Source organism: Phascolarctos cinereus, unplaced genomic scaffold (assembly GCF_003287225.1).
Source record: "Phascolarctos cinereus isolate Bilbo 61053 unplaced genomic scaffold, phaCin_HiC Scaffold_2;HRSCAF=192, whole genome shotgun sequence".
Lineage (NCBI taxonomy): Eukaryota > Metazoa > Chordata > Mammalia > Diprotodontia > Phascolarctidae > Phascolarctos > Phascolarctos cinereus.
In genome coordinates, this window is record NW_027555625.1 from 402,780,184 (window position 1) to 402,803,364 (window position 23,181).

The following is a 23,181-nucleotide window of genomic DNA, read 5'->3' on the forward strand; positions in this document are numbered from 1 at the left end:
CTAGTTTTAAGTAAAGTATATGTTTTTAAAATACATATATATTTTAAAAAATAATCATTAAAGGAAAGTACTGTTCTATCCATATAGATATCCCTACTTTTTGATTCTCAGAGACTGGCATATCGTATCCCAGATAAAGGTTACCTGCCAGTGTAACTTTATTAAGGCCCAGCCCCATCGATCACTCAATCGATTAACAAGCATTTATTAAGCTCTTACTATGTGCCAAGAATTGTGCTAGGCTCTAGAGATAGATAGAAAGACAAAAACAAAAATATCCCTGCCCTCAGGGGCTTTCCGGTCTCCCTGGGGCAACAACATATATATGTAAATAAGTATAAGTAACATATACAAAATAAATGCAAGGTAAATGGGAAGAGGTCTCGTAGTTGGGGAGGATGAAGAGGCAGGGATGGCTTCCTGTAGAATATGGTGCTTATGGAGCTTTGGCAGAGTTTTGGAGAAAACAAAGGATTTAAAAGGGCAAGGATTTTGAGAGTGCATTCTGGGCACTAGGGAAACAGTACATCTTTAAAGTTATTCTATATCCCAGATATCTAGATCTTGCTTTCCTTTAAGTGTTTGTCAGCCTCCTCCTGTGGTTTATTGTTGTGCTGCAAGGCCTAATTCATTAACATCCTGGGTGGGTATTTTGGCTGTCACATGACACCAAGGAAGGAAAGTCATTTCTGGTCTAATTTGCCCTTCCAGATAACTGGAAGAAGGATGAAAAGAGGGAATAATTGACATTGGGAGACAGAAAGAAAAAAAAATAACACCCAAGAGACCGAAAAAGAGCCCACTGGGCAAAAACCATCTCTGTTTAATACCATCCCTGATTAACAGCCCCTTTGTCAGATTTCTCTTTCTCCCTCTTTAGCATCCTCCCTCTTTTTCTCTAAGTCCAGGGGCAGTTCCATTTCAGGACACATCTCAGCCAAGAGTAAAATGAAAAATTCTGACCTCCTATTTGGGAGAATAGTTCTGTCTTTGCAATAACTAACCTAGGGAGCTATGGGAGATGAGAAAACAGATCTTCCCCTCCTCAGCATTATTCCCTATCCATCCCACACCAATGCCAGAAAGCCACATTCTTTCCAAGATATCTTCATTTCATTAATCTTTAAGACCGTTGTCTCCTTCAGATCAGGCTGATGCTGGTATAGTACCAAGCCTTATGTGGCCAGTTCAAAACACACCATGCGTGCAAAATGCTATATTCCAGCCAAGCCCAGGAAAAGGGAGAAGACTAATAAACATTCTGTGGTAAAATCTGTCTCCCGGCTCTCAAGTTCTACAAAATAAGCATCAGGGAAGAATGAAAGACTTGAGCCAGGCAATGACAGAATCCTAAGAGGCTGAGCCCCGACTGCAGCAGCTGTGGCATTAGGTCAGATAGGCAAATGGTCGACTTTTGCCCCAGATCAGTCTTCTTTCTAAGAATGCTGATGGGCTCTGAAAAAGTGTGACTTGTGTTTAATTTTTTTTTTAAATATCCTTTAGCCCCAACAGATATTGTTAGGCAGTCTTGTCTGGTTGTCTAGAAACAATGCCGGGGGGATAAGCCCTGCTGATTATGAAATAACTCTTTTACCAGCCCAGAAGTAACATTTGTATTTAATTTTGTTCTGACATGCTAGTGAGGTTGATTCTCCCAAATCGTGCTGTGGAATCAAAGCTCCACCATCTCCAGTGACTCCAGAGTCAGAAGGGACAGTTTCTGCTTCTCAGAGAGAGCCCTATCTGGCTGGGAGTGCAGCTATTTCTGTACAGTCAGTATGCAGAAATGTTCGAAGCCTAAATGTCACCGATGACTGCAATTCCCTTAAAAATAGAGAGATGATGGGGTAGGTGAGAGGAACCAGCTTTTTGTATTAAGCAGGGGAATAAAAGAAAGTGGAGTTGTGTCCCTTAATCAAGTTGCTATCAACTTCTCTCCATGTTTTGAATATGAACTGATTTAACTTTTTTATTTCCATTTAATGGGGCCAAGTAAGACCGGTATCCATTCGCTCACCAACCTGTTCCCTGGGGGTCTAATACGGGAATTATTATTATATCATCTAGAGCCCTAGCACAGAAAACACCGTGCCCAGAATTAAATAGTTTGGAAACTCATACATCCTCACCTACCCCACCCCCAACTTCTAGCATCCCCCAAGGTCACCTGCCTGTGACTTCTAGATTACATACCTCAGTGCTGTATGTACTATTAACACATTCTGTTAATAGTTTTGAATTATTGTTGGTGTCATTCATTCTAAGGGGAGTGGGGAAGAGCTGGCTTCTTAGTCACTGCATTAACTGATATTTTCCATAGTTTCTGAAGTATCAGATAATGAACAATTAAATGGCTAGATGTAGTAAACTACTCAAAATCACAAATTTAAGGGTTTTGGAAACTCAGGAAGAAGTGCTAGTGGTCTAAACAGATAAAGGGAAGGGGTTTTTTTTTGGGGGGGGGGGATTGTTCTTGTCCTCCCACTTTGATTATTTCTAATAGAAGGCTGTTTCCCATACACTGCAAAAATAACCATACAGTTGACAGATTGGGAAAGGGGGTAATCAGAAGGAAATACTTCTGAGGAGGGACAGGGTCAAAAGAAAGAATAGAATAAATGGGAGGGCAGGATAGGATGAAGGGAAATAGAGTTTGTTTTTCGCAACATGTCTACTATGGAAGTGTTTTGCATAACTGCACATGTATAACCTATATTGAGTTGTTTGCCTTTTCAATGAGGGTGGATGGGGAGGGAGGAAGAGACAAAATTTGAAACCTAAAGTTTTAAAAACATATGTTTAAAAAAATGTTTTCACATGCTGCTAGGAAATAAGAAATACAGGAAATGGGGTATAGAAGTCTATCCTGCCCTACAGGAAAATAGAAGGGGAAGGGGATAAGAGAAGGGGGGAGAGACAGAAGAGAGGACAGACTAGGTGAAGGGATATTCAGAATGCATGCCATCTTGGGGTGGAGGGAGGGGTGAGATGGGGCGAAAATTTGGAACTCAAACTTGTGGAAGTGAATGTTGAAAACTAAAAATAAATAAATTTATATTAAAAAAATAAATAAATTTTTTTTAAAAATGACCATACAGAATAGCCTAAGTCTGGGGTGGGGAGCCTGTGGCCTCAAGGCCACATGTGGCCCTTTGGTGTGGCTTTTTAACGGAGTCCAAGTTTTACAGAAGAAATCCTTTTATGAAGGGGATTCATTTTGTGAAGTTTGGATTCAGTCAAAGGGCCACACTTGAGGACCTAGAAGGCCACATGTGGCCTCAAGGCTACAGGTTCCCCACCCCTGAAGCCAAATGATAGCATTTGTTTAAGCACCTACTGTGTGCTAAGTACTAGGGATACAAAAAAAAGACAAAGGAATTCTCATTCTAATGACAGAGACAACATGAGACTAACAGGATAACATTCAAGATATACACACAATGTTTCCTTTGTTGTTTTGTTTTATTGCTTCATTCTCGTGACTCCTCTCCTTAGTTCTAATTGTTCTTTACCAACGTAACTAATGGGAAAATATGTTTAACGTGAATGTAGTTGTAGAGCCTTTATCAAATTGTAGGACATCTTGGGGAAGGGGAGGAAGTGGGACTGGGTGAAAATTTAAAACTCAAAGTCTTATGGAAGTGAACTTTGAAAACTAAAAATAAATTAATTAATTATAAAAATAAATACACACATACAGAATAGATTGAAGGTAATTGTTGAGGTTTAGAGTTGGGAGAGTGGGAAAGAATTCACTTGGACCTTCTCTGTAACCATTGGGAGCTTTACTGACGCACAAACAGCGGACCAGCCCTGGAAAGAGGACTAGCAACTTAAAGACGGACTGAGGCTTGTTTTATAAGGTCAGGATGAGGAAGACGGTTGCTTACAAGGTGGTTTTAGAAGTTTTTATGGGGGTTAAAGATTAGAGATAGGTCAAGGGAGGATTTTATGACATAGGATGAAGAAGACAAGGGAATTCTTTATGGTTTAAGGATTTAAGGACAGGGCATGAGGGCACCAGTTAAAAATTAAAGGACAAAGGAACATAGGATAAGGGACGCAAAAGCAATTCTTTTGGTACAGGTTCAAGATAAGGGCGAAAGGACTTTAGGATGCCTTTCAGGTTACAGAATAAGCTGGGGTTTCACAAAATACTAGAAAAGCAACGTTAATATTCTCTTAACCCTTAGGGCACTGTATGTCTCCTCATTGGGGGCAGTTAGGTGGTGCAGTGGATAGAGCACCAGCCCTGGATTCAGGAGGACCTGAATTCAAATGTGACCAAAAAAAAAAGCCTTAATTTCCAAAGTAGACTGACCTTTCTGGTTTCTTTAAGCCCCAGCTAAAATCCCACCTTCTACAGGAAGCCTTCCCCAACTTCTCTTAATTCTAGTAACTTCCCTTTGTTAATTTCTTTCCTATTTATCCCGTATCTATTTGTATATATCTATTTGCATGTTGTGTCCCCCTTTAGATTGTAAGCTCCTTGAGGACAGGGACTGTCTTTTGCTTATTTTTGTATCTCCAGTGCTCGGCATGGTACCTGGAACATTGCAGACCCTCAATAACTGTCTTTTGATTGATTGATCCTGGAAGTAATAGGGAGCCTTTGGAATTTGTTGAGTAGGAGGGTGTCATGTTGAGACCTACACTTTAGGAAGATATTTGCCTGATCAAAGGCCCTGCTATGTAGCATTTTAGCTTGTGATGATTGAAGGGGAGCCTGTTTTGAGTGAGCAAAGTTGGAATATCTAAATGTAATAAGTAAAAATTTCAAAATTCTCCCAATATCCCCCAGAAATGTGAATTTGAAAACAGACCCATTCCCAATACTTATGGATCACTCTTTTTCAAGCTGTTAGTAAATCCAACTTAGTGAGGACCCTTCTCTGTAAGTAGCACAGGCTCTGCTGAGGCACTGTCCTTGGAGCAATGTTCCCTTCCAAACCGGGTGCTCATTTCTGAGTTCCAGAGCCCTTTTCTGTTGTTTTTCCATCAATGTCCCTTGCTAACTTTTTTTTCCCAAGGAGATCAGTGATAGAGCTGAAGCCTCTTACTTCACGCACTAGTTTATATCCATTTACAGCACAATTTAATCACATTAAAGATAAGCAGCCAGGTACCAAACTGTGTGGATTCACTCAAATGACTCCCTCGTAATTGTTAATATTTTCCACAACAGAGGAAATTTAGTTAAATCAAATGAAAATGGCAGCTCATTAAAACTTGATCTTCTCCTCCCCCTATCATTTCTCATTTCTTAATCCTCCATATTCTCACAACACATTCCCTTAACTAACATTCACTAATTAAAGCTCATCTTTCTTAGTTGTATCTATATTTTATTTATTATGAAAACCTTCAGATGCTTATAATCTAATTTAGATGGATTACTGCTTGGACATCTCTAAGCAGGAAAAACTGAAGCTTTTAAAGAGGCTTTACTGGCAGCAGGCGGGTTGGGGGAAGGGGAGGGGTGGCGTGGGAAAGCACATTCTCTTCTCATTCTTCCCCAAGTTGAGTTGGTCAGGCGCTCCTAGTACAGGAGAAACTGATTCGAGGTTGGTGACTGAGGGCCACTCTGAACCCAGGCTCTGCCTGAGCAGGGGAATGTGGTAAAGGGAAGAAGGAAAGGAGGGACTTTGCCTCTTAGCTCTAAGAGAAAGTCTAAGTGACGCATCAGAAAACAGCATTGGCCTGGCCTGGGATGGGGAGAAGTTTGGCTTCCTCTTGTTCCTAATGCTTCAGTCTACTTTGGTGACTGGGAGGCTCCCTGTTTAGCCACACTCATTACCAGCAGTGCAATGGTGATACTGTGCACTTACATAGTGTCTTTTCTCCAAGGAGCTCAAAGGACTTTGTGTTACCTCAGTTATCCTCATGATAATCCTCTGAGGTAGACAGGTAGATGTTTTCATTAAACACCAGCAAAAAAAAAAACACAACTTTTTAATATGAGACAGTTCATTCATCTCTGATTCATTGGTCTAAATAAAACTCTGAAGCGTGATTGGCAATACAGACTCCAGCTTCACTTAACATCCCCTTTTTGTCTCTTATTTCCCTTCTAGCTGTTCTAGCTGACATTGTGGCTGACAGCAGACCACTAAACTTTACACCAGAATGAAATAAGACATAAAGTCCTGTTGTGGGTGTGTGGGTGTGGGTGTGGGCATGTCTATATGTGTGTGTGTGTGTGTGTGTGTGTGTGTGTGTGTGCTTGTATGTGTGTGTACCCCTATCTGACTTACTAGCAGACACAGCATTGTGCATTCTCACTTGTTAACAGTACCTTAATGGGTTGGCCACTGGTTTAATGCCATGTCCTAGAACACAGGGTCTGTTTTTGCCAATTTGCAAGACCTGGATATCAAAGTAGTAGGAGTTAGGTTTCAGGACCCCTGGTTTCCCAGAGTATTTTACCAACACTACCTAATCATGGTTCTTGCTCTTTCTGCACATTTGTAGTAATGTTGTTTCCTTAAGCCATTAGACTTATAGTTGAGGAGAAAGGATATGGTAATGGAGCTGCCATATAAGTATGCCCTGTGTCAAGCAAACTAGTGTAGATCCTTAGGAATACTCATGCCCAGAAGCCTAAATGCGGAGGGGATAGAGTGGGGTATTGAGGGTCTTTCTGCACATTTCTGCCCCAGAATTCAAAAGGAAAGACTGATCTGTGATAATGAAACTATTTCATGGGTACCATTTATTCCTATTTAGATCTGTATTTTCTGACTTTCCTCTATGGTCTCCTTAGCATTCTTTCCCCCTCTGTCTCTTGAGCACATTCACTCAGTTTCAACTTCTATTCATTTCCATTCTTTGTCAAATTAATTAGGAAGCTCCGGTTTTGAGACTTGGTAGAAGTAACCTAGAAGAAAGCATCAGTTACTACCCTGGAACAAGTGACCTTTGGAACCTGTTGATCATGCACCTATCGCAGCAGAAATAGCCAGTGTTTTCTAGATGGCTTTGCTATCCCCTCCAAATAGTCTCCAGATTGTGCCACTGATTCCTGGGAACAGTTCCCAGCGTGCCATCCTATTATAATTACTCACATCCTACGCATGCTAGCATGCTGTAAAAATTCTTCCAAGTGCAGATGCAAAACTATAAAGTAATCCCCAATGGTAAACACCTGGCCATTTTCAGTGACTGTGGCAGGGAAGATGAGTAGAAACACTGTGGATGGAAACACAAAGGCTGATCTATCCACTGGCTTAGCATTTGATCCAGCAAATCAGGAAGCCTGTTCTTTGGAGTCAAGGGAAGTTATGTATCTTCTGGTGGCAAGCACTTTAAAGATCTAGCAGAAAAGCTTTGAAAATCCCTCCTTGTTCTAGTTAGAACCAGGAATTGACTAACCATTTAATATTAAGCATGCTGTTTTAGCTCTCCCCAGCAGATGGAAATCAATATTGTAGGGTTGGTGTGTTTTGTTTTGTTTTGTTTTGTTTTGTTTTGTTTTGTTTTATATCAAGAAGAGGTGTTCTTTTGCTATCTTGGAGAAATCAGCTTTTGCTTATCATCTGGATGTTCAGTTTAGAAGTCTTTTGTATTCAAAAAGGTCAGCCCACAATCTTCTCTATCTTTCCTACATAGTGCCTTATCAGTTGCTTCTGAAATAGCATTTCATAGATCAATTACAATTTGTATTTTTATCACACATCTGTGAGCATATTAGGCATTGGCGCAGAAGGGGAATGGTTGGGGGTGACAAGGGGAGTCCTTGTTACAGAATCCTGTGAGTAGCATTCTAAAACTTCAGAAATACCTGAAGGGCTACAAGAATAGCCATTTCTGACATGAAATAATGATAATAATAGCCAGCATTTAATATTGTGGCAGCTATGTGGCACAGTGGATAGAGTACCAGGCCTGAAGTCACAAAGACCTGAATTCAAATCTAGATTCAGACACTTACTAGCTGTGTGACCCTGAGCAAGTCACTTAAACCTGTCTGCCTCGGTTTCCTCATCTGTAAAATGAGCTGGAGAAGGAATGGCAAACCATTCCAATATTTCTGCCAAGAAAACCCCAAATGGGGTCATAAAGAATCAGACATGACTGAAATGACTGGATGACTATATATATATATATTATATATATATATATAATATATATATATATATATATATATATATATATATATGTATATATCTTTTGCACTTTAAGGTTTGCAAAGTACTTTACAAATATCGTTTCACTTTGTCCTCTCCCTATCCCTTGGAGGTAGCTTTATTTTAAAGATAAGGAAACTGAGGCAAACCGATGTTAAATGACTTGCACATAGTCACCTAGCTCATAAATGTTTGAGTCCAGATTTGAACTCAGGTCCTCATGGCTCCATGTCCAGATTTCTACCCCCTTCATCAGCTGGCTACCTGATGCATTAATTAGGTTACCATGAGAAAAAGAGACCTCATGATCCTTCCTTCTTACCTCTTCTATATTTCTAGTTCTAAGACATTTAATGTAACCAAACTTAAAAGTTATAAATGAACATGATTACATTTCTGGTATATAAATCTCAAAGCTATACCAGTTAGTGGGTAGAGCTTTGTGTTATATATGTCTTTGGGGTAAAACATGTCTCATCAGCCTCAAGACTAATTTAACTCTTCATACAAGTCATTCAGACTCAGCAAGACTCATTCACTCTACCTGCATAGTCACATCTTGGAACTCATCATCACTGGCAGCTTAACCTCCAATATCTTCAACATTGAAATTCTTCCTTGTTCCCACACACTCCTACCTTTGCTCTTATCCCAGTTCTTCCATTGGACTAACCTTATGCTTTAGCCTCATTGGGGCCTCCTGTCACCCTCTCTCTGTTCTTCCAGGGCTACAGCCCACTTTAATTTCTTTTCCGGAGACAGTTTCCCTTTGCTGAGACCCATGTTTAGTCATTTTAGCAAGGCTTCTCAATAGTACACTATACCACCTTATGTCCTGGACTTTGCCCTTTTTTCATAGGGGGTGACCTCCGCCATTGTCTCTTCCCTCTCCTGCCCTGCTAGGTATTGCTGTAAAAGGTCACTGACCTAAATTGAGTAGATCTCCACTACAAATACATACCCAAGCACTGGTGCTTGGCCATCCTTCTCTTTAATTTCTTATGCACTTCAAATCCTATTTCCCACAATGACTGTTCCAAATCCTTTCCACACTCAAGTACGCACCCCTTCACTCTACAAATCACCTTGACACCTTGACTGTGGAGATTATCCAGTTGCATTCTGTGAACCTTTTCCCTGTGTGGTCATCCACAATGGCTCCACCTTCTCTTTTGTCTCAAAGAAAGAGTTGTTCATCTTTATTTCCAATAAGAGGGGCAGCTAGGTGGTGCAGTGGATAAAGCACCAGCCCTGGAGTCAGGAGGACCTGAGTTCAAATATGTCCTCAGACCAAACAGTTGACACTTACTATCTGTGTGACCCTGGGCAAGTCACTTAACCCCATTGCCTAACCAAAAAAAAAAAAGGTCCAACAATAATCCCTCCTTTCTCCTCTTGGACTTTATTCTTCTAGTCACTGCCTCTCTACTTTCATCTTCGATTTCTTCCTCTCTGTTGATGCCTTAAGATAACCTATGGCCATCCTTATTTCAAACAATAAAGACCTCCCTTCGGCAATATGACTCTACCCCTACAAGTGGAAGCCATTTTACCCCAGTGCTCTGTACTCACTAACTACACTTCCTCAGCCCCTTGCAACCTGAATTTTGTTCTATTTTACGGGCCTGCAATGTCTTCCTCTCCCTCTCCCCCATCTGCCTATTCAAATTATCTTTCTTGTTCAAGGCCCAGTTCCATGAAGCGCTCTCTGACTTCTTTAATTATCTCCTCTTCTGAAGGCTCACAACATTTTGTACCTTTTATCAAGTTCTACATTGTAGTTATTTATATATGTGTCATATCTGCCCTCTGGATGATAAGCACATTAAAGGATGAGGCCAAATCTTATTCTTTAGATCGCTTAGCCCAAGATCTTGCCCATGGTAAGTGCTCAATTTTTGTTGAGTGAATGAATGAGTGAAATATAGAAACCAGGCCAAAATGTGCTTATGGGGAGATAATGAAAGCTGAAATACAACGAGTCTAGCCCCAAATAAGTTTTAGCTGTAAAGTTTTAGGTTTAGGTAAGATCTACCGGTACCAAACTGCCACTGAATGTCTGTCTATTTATCTGATCTGAGTGCCGCACCTATTTTAGCCAGACATCTAAATCTCCACCTATCCCGCCAGCAAGATCAAGTGATACTTAGTGATATGCCTTTAAAATATCTTCTGAGCAGTAAAATCAAGTGATTGCAGAGTTATAAAATTGTCTCTTTTAGGAGGCATGAAAATGCTACTAATACTGATAGCAAAGAAGAAAAAGGCACCGGCCTAAGACTTGTTCACAAATGAGACAGAAGTCTAGCAAATGGAAGAGATATGCTTAAGGAGCATCATGAAAACTGAGCTTCCACTGGCTTCAGCCATAGGGGAAAAAATGCAGGTTAAAGACTTGCCTCCTCACTTCCCGTTCCCTCTCAGGTTCTGCCTTTCCATTTGAGGAGTGGCACTCTGCTTCCCTGAGAAACATCATCCAGGAAGATGGCCTATAGGGCAGGCGAGCATTTTTTTTTTGCCAGTTCCCTTTGAATTGTCATCTGCTGACATCCAGCAAGAAAAGCTGCCCGAAGCCATCCCAGACAGAAAGAGCCTAAGTCTTCTGATAAAAGGGCTCCTGAGTCATTGAAAGACTGTTACCTGCTGATGTAGGGCTGCAGAAGTCATTTAAAGGGAAAGGAAGGAAAATCCACACTGTGGTTCAGAATAGGAGTAGTCAGAGTAAGGAGGGGGCTTGAAGAGGCGGTGATGAAGGACAACCCACCAGACAGATTATTGTGAATTGTTGCATGGCTAGGAATCAGTAAAGTGACAGCAAAGAGAACCATATAGTAACATGATAACATCTGGCATTTGGGTAGAGCTTTAATGCTTTCAAAATGCTTTATATATGTTATCTCATTTGATAATAATAATAGCTAACGTTTATATGGAACAGTTAGGTGGAGAGAGTGGAGAGTGTGCCCTGGAGTCAGGAAGACTCTTCTACTGGAGTTCAAATCTCGTCTCAGACTCATTGGCTGTGTGACCCTGAGCAAGTCACTTACCTCTGCCTCGGTTTCCTCATCTGTAAAGTGAGCTGGAGAAGGGAATGGCAAACCACTCTGGCATCTTTGCGAAGCAAAGCCCAAATGAGGTCAGGAAGAGTTGGACATGACTGAAAACATGCTCAGCTCTTTACAATTATTATCTCATTTGATTCATGCAGCAACCCTGTGAGGGAGGTACTGTTGTTGTCTCTATTTTACAGATAAAGAAACTGAGGGCAGGATGATGTCCACAGTCACACAACTAATAAATGTCTGAGGCAGAATACAAACACAGGTCTGCCTTATTCTAAGCCCAATACACTTTGCCACCTTGCTTCCTCATATATTAATATAGGGAGTTTTGCTTAAAGATAAGGTGAGAGCTGTAGACTCCACTGGGTGTCCCATGGGCATCTCAAACTGACCAGGTGCAAATCAGAGCTCATTATTTTCCCCACTAAACTTCTCTGTGTCTACCAAGAGTGCCACAAGTCACCCAGAGCCATCCTCAACTCAGCTCTCTCCTTCCCACCTCCCACATCTAAGCAGATGCTGAGTCTTGTTGATTCTACCCCAGCAACATTTCTCACATCAATCCCCTTCTCTTTACTCCCTTAGATACATACCACTCTTATTCAGGCCGTCATCATCTCCCACCTGGACTACTGCAGTCGATTTCTAATTGAACTTCCAGCTTCTAGTCTCTACTTTCTCCAATCCATCCCCTACACAACTGCCACAATTATCTTTCTAAAAGACAAAGGTGATTCATTTACTCCCTTGCTCAAGGAACTTCAGTGGCTCCCTATCACCTCAAGGATCAAATGCAAACTCTTCACCGTGGAGTTTAAAGCCTTTCACACTCTGGGTCCAGCCTGCCTTTCTAGGTTACTCTCCTTTACACTGTGCATTTCAGCCAAATTGGCCAACTAACTATTCCCCAAACGTGGCACTCCATCTCCTGACCCTTCAGGCTTAGCATGCCTTCACTCTCCACTTCTGCCTTTTAGAATGAGAAGGAACTATGCAGTTTGAATGCAGATTGAAGCATACTATTTGCTCTTTTTTTCTTCTGTTTTGTTTCTTCTTTCTTGTGGTTCCTCCTGTTGGTTCTAATTCTTCTTTACAACATGAGTAATGTGAAAACATGTTTAATAGGAATGTATATGTAGAGCCTATATCAGATTGCGTGCCTCCTTGGGGTGGGAGGTGGGAGGGGAAGGGGAGAAATTTTAAAACCAAAAGCTTATGGAAGTGATTGTTGAAAACCAAAAATAAATAAATTTTTTTTAAAAAAGAATCCTTAGCTTTCTTCAGGTGTCAGCCCCTGAGGAAAACCTGATCTCTGTAGTAGGAGGAGGAGGAATAGTAGTAGGAGTAGTAGCAGTAGTAGCAGTAGTAGCAGTAGTAGTAGTAGTAGCAGTAGTAGCAGTAGTAGTAGTAGTAGCAGTAGTAGTAGTAGTAGCAGTAGTAGCAGTAGTAGCAGTAGTAGTAGTAGTAGTAGTAGTAGCAGTAGTAGCAGTAGTAGTAGTAGTAGTAGTAATAGTAGTAGTAGTAGTGTATTGAATTAGGAGTTAAAGAAGATAGCTCTGCTTTCCTCATGATCTTAGTAACAGAGATGGGACACTTGGATATATCATCTGCTTTTCAGGAACATATTCCTTCACCTCTTTTTTCCATCCTTTTCTTCTGACTCCCTGCTGGTTACCTCACAGAGTTACTCTGACTGAAACAATCATTTAATGGAAACCGCTGTTTTAATAATAGGGAGGTGGAGTTGTTTCTAACCATTCAATTGGTTGTTTGACAACTACCTGAATCAATCATTTTAAGGTCATATAGCCACTCCCAGGATAAGCCACTGCAGTGCAGGAATGCAAACAGTATAGTTGGGTTGCCTCAAACCACCAGGAGCAATATATTCAGATGTGGAAAACTATGCCCCTAGCATTATGATTTCCATACCAGAACGTGACCAATACATTGGGGGGCAGCCCCTGACATAAAGGTTGATTGGTGAACTTTCCCAAATTTGAGTTGACTTTTTATTAGAGTTCACATTTTTACCAACTTTTCTTTCAATTAATTATTCAAAACAATTCAGAGTTAGCGTTCTCCCAGCAACCGTAACTCTGCCATGACTATATTAAGGCGTAAATTAAATGGCATGTTTTGAAATAAAGTTAATTTTGTATTCACCAGCGAACTGAGTTATGGTTGCTGTGGGAACCACCCTTTTGAATCTCTTGACTTTTATACATTTAAATTCTCAACCCTAACATCATACAGCATATTTTGCTTAGACTTTTATTTGCTTTTCACTGTAGTCTAGCCATGTATAAGAGACAGCTGTGGCATAGTGGCTAGAAAGCTGCCCTCAGACCCTAGCAGAACCTGAGTTCAAGACCCAACTTCAGATGCTCACTAGCTGTGTGCCTCCGGGCAAATCACTTAACCTCTGCCTCAGTTTCCTCAGCTGTTAAAGGACAATATTGGCATTTACCTCACAGAGTTATTGTGAGGATCAAATGAAATAATATTCGTCAAGTGCTTAGCACAGTGCTGACATGTAAATACTTATTCCCTTCTTTTTCCCTTCCCAAGCAGCTCTCTTAAACTATAAATTGAAGAATAGCTGTTTTTCATTGGAAGTTTCCTAAATCAGTGAAACCAAAAGTGTACACACATACACACACACACACACACACACACACACACACACACACACACACACCCCTTTAGTCTGCTTGTCCTTGACTTAGACGTCCTATCCGAGATTGATCTAATAGTATTCATCTTTTCTTGGGACTCTTATTTATGCTGGGTCCTGTGGCCCTTTACGGAAATAGCAGCCAAGAAAAAAAAATCTAAGCCCCATTACCTTGAAGATGTCAGTTTTGGGAAGATAGTTTTTCTTAGAAGCATGAAATGGGAGTAGAACCAAGTCTCTCTACCACTAAGAATATCTAGTAAGGTAGGCTATTCTCTTTGAATTGTGGTGGTGCCAAGAATCCCATCCAAGGCTATTTTAAATATGAGTTTTATTATTCAATGTATAGTGGATAACCTCTGAAAGCTCCCAACTCCCCCGCATATCCCATTCATCATGCAGGCATGCATGGCAATGCATCGTGACTTATTAGCACCACACAACAGCAAAGTAGCATTTCACAGAGCTACACAGAAAGCAAGCAGCTCGGAGTCAAGACTCATTGTGGGTCCCTTCTAAAAGGTGCGCTCAGCAGAACAAGAATGGAAGTCAGGCTAAATCTTTCTGGATGGTGATTATGGAAGTGGTAGCATATGCCAAGCTAAAGACAGAAACCTTCTTTTGGAAGGGGGAACACAGACATGAAAGGCTTCGTGACTGCTAAAGATGTGAGAGCTCTGTCTATAAGGATTATTGATTTTTTCAGTCTTATTGGAAAAATCGGTCATGTTTTCTGCCTCCTGGGGATTGCTATGCTGTGATTCCTTTTTTTTTTCTGAATTCGCAGGTTAGTAGCTGAATAGACATTCCCATTCACTATTCAATTACCCATTTAGCCAAGATGTGACTTAGCAGAAACAACCTGGTGTTTTGCATCTGTGGAATGTGCTGTAAAGGAGGAATTTTGTTTCCCTATATATAGGAAGATTTAGAAGAAGCGGCTCACTTCTTCCTAAGGGCATGATTATTATGCACAACTGGAGCATAACTCCTGACATTGGCGTCATGCAGATTGTTGGAATTTTGATAGCCATTCTGCAGACTTTCAAAAAACAAATCTTTTCAGGCTTTGTATTGTTCTACATGTCAATTCATCCTTAATCTAGTCCCCAGTAAGCGTGTAGATTAAGATTCTGAATGACTAGTGTACAACCATATCCTATCTTCAGCTGGTCTTCAAAAAATGCAGCCTCTCTGCTTAGCCAGTGCACATTTGGGGAAGCTATCTCTAAATGCTTCATAGACCAGAAAATGCATATCAAGAGAAGCATACACATACCATATGCAAATGAACTTGCAAAGCTTAATTCATGAATTCACTGAATTTACCTGAGTCCCATGGATGCAGATAGGTTAATAAATAAATAACAGATAAGGCAACCAAAAAGCATTTATTAAGTGCCTACTGTGTGCCGAGTTCTGTACAAAGCACTAGTTGTTAAATTACATGCATGAGTGGAGGCGGTGAGAAGAGAGGATTTTATTGTTTCTGCAAGACAAAGATAACAGAACCAAAGTGAATAAAATGGTCGCCAATTGTTGAGGTTAGCTGGCGAGCAGTGTTTCTAGACTGTATCTCTTGGGCAGTAGGTATGTGGTTGGAGAGGAAGTTCAATAGATATCAACAGTGTTACTTTCTTGCCATGTTATAAGAATAAAAAATTGGAGACCATGCAAGGGGATTAGAAACCATAACCACTGATATCATAGAATTCTTCTGAGTGGCCTAGCAAGAAAGTCTAACCAGGAATAATAGGACAAAGCAGACCCAAGAAAATTGACCAAAGAAAAAGTATTCCATCAGGATGGAGTCATCCCTGTGGGGAAGTCATGGGAGTCCTATTGCTGGAAATTCTTCACATTTAAATATATCTGGGAATGCCCTATAGAAAATAAACCCATGCCACAGAAAAGGACTCACTGACCTAATATTTTTTTCTATCTCTAATTCTTGTATTTTATACAATTTATACTCTTTTAGGATGCCATATCTTTTCACCACTTTATGTACCTAATATGGAAAAGCAGCTTAAAGATGAGTGCGGATCAAAAACCAAATCTCATTTGCTAAACCTTATTTGTTACCTGCTTCTCATCTGAGGGATTTAATTTTTTTTTCTTGCAACAATAAAATGTCCGGTTTGGGTTTGATTTTCTTTTTTAAGTCCTTCTTGATTTCTTTGTTTCTAGAAAAAAAGTATTTCTCACGAAGACTACATTAGGAAATCTTCACAATTATAGAAGATCATAGTCTCATGGCCTGCCAGTCCCTTCCAAAATCATTGTGGCTATTCTTTCTGTCTTTTTGTCTAATCCAGCTCAGACTAAAGATTATCTATCTATCCTGTTTTAAGAGTTCCTGAAAATGACAACCTTAGCTACTAGTTAGCAATAGGGCTGATCAGTCCTGAATGTCAGGAAATTCTTTTCACCTATCTAAATAGAACCTCTTTTGCTACAATCTAAATCTATTTCTTTTTGTTCTGTCCTTAGAGGATAAGTTTAAGATAATAAATGAGTTATTTGACCACTCTGGCCTCTGGGTGAGTCCCATTCCTTGCCCTGGCTAAAGCCCAGCTGGACTCATTAACTCTGATAGAGAAGAGTCTGTGTCTTGGCTTTTTGGGGTCTCCTCCTTCCCCCCTTGTGAGCCGTTGCCTCTACCCCTACCTTCTGCCTATATGAGAGCTACTGGGGGGAGAAATAAAAAGCCCAACCAGTGCTTTTTTCTCCCAATAAAAGCATGCCTGCCTGCAAGAGTTCAGCCTACGTACACTTCCATCTACCCCCATTCACTTTAACATCCGTGAGAGAGGAATATTTAGTGATTTCCTTACATTTTCTAAAGTTGTGCTGGGGGGAAAGAAATAAGATGGCAATTTATCGTTGGCCTGATTTTACTCTAGTTAAAAGAGAAACGTCAGCCCTACGGTAAGTAACGAGTCCGTGCCCACAGGCCTCGTAGGTGTCATTTGTATTTTTATGACCCTCCTGTGGCTCTAACGATGCTCAGTGGGTGTAGAAATTGGATGGTTAAAAATAACAAATAAGAAATCAAAGTCAAGCCTTTGTCCTTATTTCCATACTCACAGGCACCTCATTCATTATTTGCTGGACAGCCGTGGGAATAAGCAATGCAAGGTACAAAAACTTAATTGTCCTCCAAGAACCAAATTAAACCACTGGGCTTTCTTATTATTGTCATGCCTGCCTTTGCGTAACTCTTATCACTCTCTTAATCTACAGACACACCTTCTATTCTTTCTCTTTGAGATATCTGTTGTCTCTTTTATCCGGTAGGTCTCAGCTTCCCTAAATACAGAATGACACTGCCCAGTACACACACACACACACACACACACACACACACACCACACACACACCCACATACACATGCAGTCCTAGTTTCTGCTCGCCATTTTTTTTTAAATTTCCAATGTTGTATCAAATGCCTCTTTTGCTCAATGAAGTTCCATCGGTCTAGGGACTCATCTGAATGTCTACAGGAAAGTAGAGAATAAGCATTTATGCAGCCCCTACTATATACTATGCACCTACACCTACTATGTACTGCGCCAAGCATTTTTACATATCTTATTCAATCTTCACCTGCAAAGGTTATTATTGTCCCCATTTTACAGTCGAGGAAACTGAGGCACAAAGAGGCTAAGTGACTTGGCCAGGGTCACACAGGTGGTAGTCTGAGGGTGGATTTGAATTCAGGTCTACCCGACTCCAGATCCAGCACTCTACACACGCCACCAGCTGCCTCTATGTCTAAGAGAAATGATGACTGATAAAGTGTTTTAAGGTTTGCAGAGCATTTGAGCCTCGTGAAAACCCTCTGGGGTCGGTACTACTCTGTCACCCCCAGTTTACAGATGAGGAAATAGAGTTTCAGAGAGGACTAAGCATTTTGCCCATGGTCACACAGCTACTGAGTGTTGGAGGTGTTTTCCTGAGTCTCATTCTAGCACCCTGCCGGTTAGCCCATGCTGCCTTTCTAGTAGCTTTTGCCTTCTGGGATGGCTCTAAACAATGAGCAATGACTCTGAACAGGAGCATAATTGTCTGTATCGTATTTTAGTGATGTTAAATACACATGCTGATGCCACTACCTTATCCAGTGGGGAAAGTGGCAGAAAGGGGCCAGATCCCGGGGCAATAAAATTGGTTTCACTTAAACCCCTCCTACCCCCATGCCACCCTTAGGGTGACAACTTTGCCTCCTTTCTCTCGTCTTCTCCCTGTTTACGTCCCTGTCTGAGCAAAATATGCTAGTTTAAAAAATGTAGAAGGTACCCTACAGTCTTAGTCTGGATGGAAGAGGAGTAGAATTGTGAGCGTGGCTAAGTTTGGAGGAAACAAAACTCAGCAGGCTTTTCTCATCTCATAGGTCTCCTTCCCCACAGAACTGTCTCCTCCTACTATTCCCAAAGCTCTTGTCCTCATCTCATAATCATACGGACAATAAAAAACACTTATTAGTGAAAACTTGGAACATGAAAGACAGAAAAGGCAGACAAATTCTCTTTTTTTATTAGAATTCAGGGAGGGTCCTTCTCTTTTAAGAGTCAGGCATAACAAACCTTTCAGTGTTCTTTGAGGCTGGTATTACTATCTTCCTTTTCCCACACTGTGTATTAGGATTTAAAATGATGCTGATCAGTAAGAATCCAGGTGCAGGCAGAAAACTTGCAGCATAGACAGCTGGATCTGCATGGTGTCACTTCACAGCAGTCCTGCTGCTGTCAAAAGTGATTTTTACCTTGTTAGCAAAAGTTGGGCAGTGGGACCATAGAAAGACCATTCTCCTTCCCGACTTCCCTAGTCCTTTCCTCTCGCCCTTCTCGCATCTGCAGTTTAAGATAGCACTGACTGCTGAAAGATCATTTCTGTCTCTGGAATATCATGATCACTCACAGGAGGCAGGCTAAGTTTTCCAAAGCTGTCCTTACTAATCTCCAGAGCACCGGAAACATTTTGCGTGACTGCACATGTATAATCTATACTGGCTTGTTGGCCATCTCAGGGAGGGGAAGGGGAGTGACGGAGGGAGGAAGGGATAGAATTTGGAACTCAGAACCTTAAAAAAAAAAGTTGAAAATGGTTTTCACATTAATTGGGGAAAAAATAAAATATTTTTTGAAAAAATAAGTTATTGAAAAAGAGAAATCTCTGATTCTAACTTTTGTACCTTCTTTCTTGCTCATGTTAGCAGGAACTGCAGCTAAGGGTCGGGGCAGCTGTTCAGGTGTGGGTATACATAGTGTGTGCCCATAGCTGGCTGCCAGTGCCACTTTACTGCCCAAAAACTTAGCTCCTGAATGCTTCCTTCTTGTACACATGGATGAGTGAGAGGAGTAGGCCCCTGGTCTCCCAGAGACAGAAATGCTTCTTTGGCAGTCATTTAAAATTAGTTGAAGGTTTTCCCCAGAGTATCTCAAAACATCAGATTAATTTTCTGGACCTTTGCCACTGCTGTTTAGTTTAAATGGCCTCCAGACCCTCAGTGAGCATCTCTCCCCAGTGTCTCAGCTATTTTTAACCATAAACATTTCTGGAAAGCAAAGGCTGTCTCCTAAGTGTTACTAATGATTACACCTCCTAATTCTAGTAATGTCTGGCAATGTTGCAACTGCCATAGCTTCAAAATTTTTTTTTTAGAAAGTGACATTTAGAAGAGAGGAATAGAAGGGGAACAGTGACCCCTCTTTAACATAAGATTAAAAAGACTAGGCCTTTGAGGAAGGGTGATACCTTTCCCATGATCCCATAACAGCATTTTTCTTATGCTTTCTCTACATTTCCTGCGTTGGTGGATGGTCTTCTAATTGTATTAGGAAATGCTTAGCAGACTCTCATTAGGAAGAGTGAACAATCAGCATTGGTGCTGGGACCTTCCTGGGTGGTAGACTAAAGAGGCTAAAGGGAGAAGGGGAGAAGTTTTCGTGAGATTCCCTGCTGTCCAAATGCTGGGGAGATCTCTGTATCCAGATTTGGGGGTTCCAAACAAGCTAGGACTTTCCTTCTTGCCTGCTCTAGCTGAAGGGAGGGCAGAGATACACCTGAACTGGTTGGAATAGCCCTTGAACAAGGCCATGCTATAGACCAGAAAGAATTGATAAAATGTCAAGGCAAGTTGGTTTCTCCTAACTCAGAACAGCCTCTTATTCAAAGCATTGATCTGGGGTATTATATTAGATTTTTATGATGGCCTCTAGCACCAAGTAGGTATTTCTCATTACTCCAACAGCTTGTTCATTCAGTCTGTTTGTGTTTATTTTCAGTTTGTTTTGTATTTTTCCCCTTCATCTACTTCCTTGCTTTTTCTGTTTGAAGTAGGTATTATCTCCCAAGCTTTTCCCAGTTGCATTTGATTCTGAATGTTAAAACCCTTTCTCTCTTCACATCCCTTATGCAATATTAGCCATTTATTTCTACCTCTAAATTGCTGAACATGGTAGAACATTCCTTTTTAGAAGAACCTTTTATGGTAATTATAGCTTTCTTCAAGTGCATGTGTGCTCCCCTTTCACGTCACCATAGACGTTATTTTGTTTTAGCCTGACTTTTTTTTTTAAAGCAAAAAGCCTTCCTACTTGAAAATTGTTGACAAACAGGGTTTTTTAAGTGACTAGAATTTGGTAGTGATTCATCTAGCCCTGCTGTGTTACCAGGGGTGGATCAGGGGGAGGGGGAGAGGAGCAGGGGATTGGGATTGCTTTTTACTGTTAACAAGGATACAGAAGGTAGAAGGTGTTTGACATACAACCTCTTACTTCCTTGGTCACCATAGCCTAGTATTGAATCCCCTATGGATTGGTAGGCTGTCAGAGAATGTGGAGTTGGCTTTACCCCCAGCATCATTGCTGTAGGGGGATGGACTCTATGGGGAGGTCCCACTATCTTCTTTCTAGTCTAAGCAGAGGCCAGGCAGAGTAGCTATGTGTCATCAGTCCCATGCCACCTGCTCCATGTCTGAACCAGTGTTTGGAGCCTCCCAGAAGGCTCCATGTGCTTTAGACACAGAGCTGGCATCAAACACGGGATTGACTTTGAAAAATACTCTGTGGTCTATGTGGTCAACAACCCTGTCCCAGAGGACTCCACCCTGTAGGCTTGCTAGTTTACCCAGCCAATGGTTCTGACCCTCTAAGTTCACATCCTAGAAACCCGAGTCCAATTCTGACTTTCAAATCCTCTCCAGAGGGAATAACAGCCCAGTTGCCCACTTGCCCTGTAGACTAATTACTTCTTACATTTTGTTTTTCCTTAAGAGGAAGCTGGCTTTGCATTTTACAAACACAACACATCGTCTCTTCTGAAGGCCACCAACAGAATGAACTTGTGCCAGAGGTAGCGTGGGGTTGCCTAGCAACTCCACGCACCTACTGGGGCTGCTTTCTTCAGTCTTCAAGCTAAAAGCAAAGTCATGTCCATTAATTCCCAGCTGCCCTGATACTTTTCAGAGATTTGCCAGCTTCCCACTGTTCATGTTTTCATCTTGCTCATATGATGTGGAGAAAACCTGCTACTGTGATCTGTTTATCTCACTTTGGTTGGTCAAAGGGAAAAAAAATGGAAAAGGAGGGGGAAAGCTACCCAACCCAGGCATACACACATTTTGAGTGCATATCTCTGGCAGACAGGCTAGCATTGATTGTGAATTTAAATTTTACATTACAAACTTGGGCTTCCTCTACAATGAGCCCTTCTCTGACACTTTTATTCCTGTTTTAATTCAGAAAACATGACACCTCAAAGGGGCAAAATAATTCACATCCACAGTAGTTACCAAGGTGTTCAACATGTTGGAAGACCATTCAAGTTAGGGTGTTTTTTGTGTACTAGTAACCATACCTTTTGAACCCGGAGATAAATTATATGCCTTGGTTAGATGCCTTTTTTTTCCTCCATCTTAGAATAGTGAAAATCCTTTATTTTCACTTAATGAGATCCTTCTTACACCTGCAGAAATATCTGCAATTCTTTTTTCTGAAGCTGCTGTCCCCCATTTCTTTCATCATATATAATCCAAAGAAGTTGCTTAGCTTCTCTCTGCCTTAGTTTCACCATTAGTAGGAAAAGTCATAATGGCTTGGGAACCTAGGAAGGAGGAAGACTCTTTAGGGAGTGTCAGTGCATGCCTGTGCATTCTTAGCTGTGCCTGTAGTGCCTCTCTTTCCTTCCTCGGGCCTCCCCAAGTGCCCTCCCTCTGCCACACCCAGTGAACTTTTCCCTCATCTGTTGTTTGTCATATACTCTATTGGGAGTGGCTACCGCTGAGTATTCTCACCCCTACCACCAGCTGCATAGAGCCAGGAGAGTCTTTGTACAGAGCAAGAATTAAATAGGAAGAAAAAGGACGCTGGAGTCCCAGGCCATTTGGAAAGAGCCCTTTGAATCTGGGCTGTAGAGTTGTGTATTGATTCTGTTGCTTCTCTGGCACCTAAGACAGGAGAGGAGAGCTGCTCAGCAAACCCATCCTTAGCGCTGGTGAGGAAAGTTATAACAGCAAGAGCAATTGATGTAGGCCTGTTTCAGGTGAGCCATCTTGACTCAATCCTCTATGCAAAACTCTCCATTTCTTCTCCATTGCCCAATTCATTCTTCTCTTTGGTGTTATATAAAATCATTTCAAGGGAATTTGCTTTTTCAATGACAGCCCAGTCAATGACCATTAGTATACAGTCACGCTGAGGAGGAACACATGAAGAACTTCTTGTTAGCAATCAGGATGTTTTGGGTATGAATCTGTGATACCAACTCTCCTGCTTATCTCTCTGGGTCAGAAGGGGATTACCCCTTTGCCCATGAGAACTCTTCCACTCCGCTTCAGTGCCTGGGGCCATCCCTCACTTTGTCTCCACCCTGGGACCCAGGCTGTATCTCAGCTCAGTAGAGGGACAGGTTCAGTCATTTCAGTGACATTCGATGCACATTTTGCAAGTGTATGAGGGAAAGGAGGCAGAATGTTGATCTAACCCTGCCAAAAACAAACAAACAAACCTTCCCAAAAAAACCCAGAAACAAAACAAAACAAAACAAAAAAAAAACCATTCACCTCATTCATTCAACATTTATGCACTTGGAAAATTTCTCAGGCCTCAGCTTTCATGTAATTCAGTATTTTAAACCCTGCCATAAATAGGTTGAGTAATAAGTAGCCAACTTTTTAAAGTACCCATTAAAACTTAATATTAAAAGAGACAGAATGTGAAAATAGCTCAGCAGACTAATCCGGTTCTCAGTCATGAGAAGCCTGTGATAATTATATGTAAATATATCTTTAGAATTCTGAAAGATGGAGAAG

The 23,181-nt window shown here is 41.2% G+C and overlaps 1 protein-coding gene across 1 annotated transcript in view; it reads left to right on the plus strand.

The window, feature by feature from the left end:
* The window catches only part of TENM2 (teneurin transmembrane protein 2), a 376,176-nt gene that overhangs the window by 267,008 nt on the left and 85,987 nt on the right, over window positions 1-23,181 (plus strand).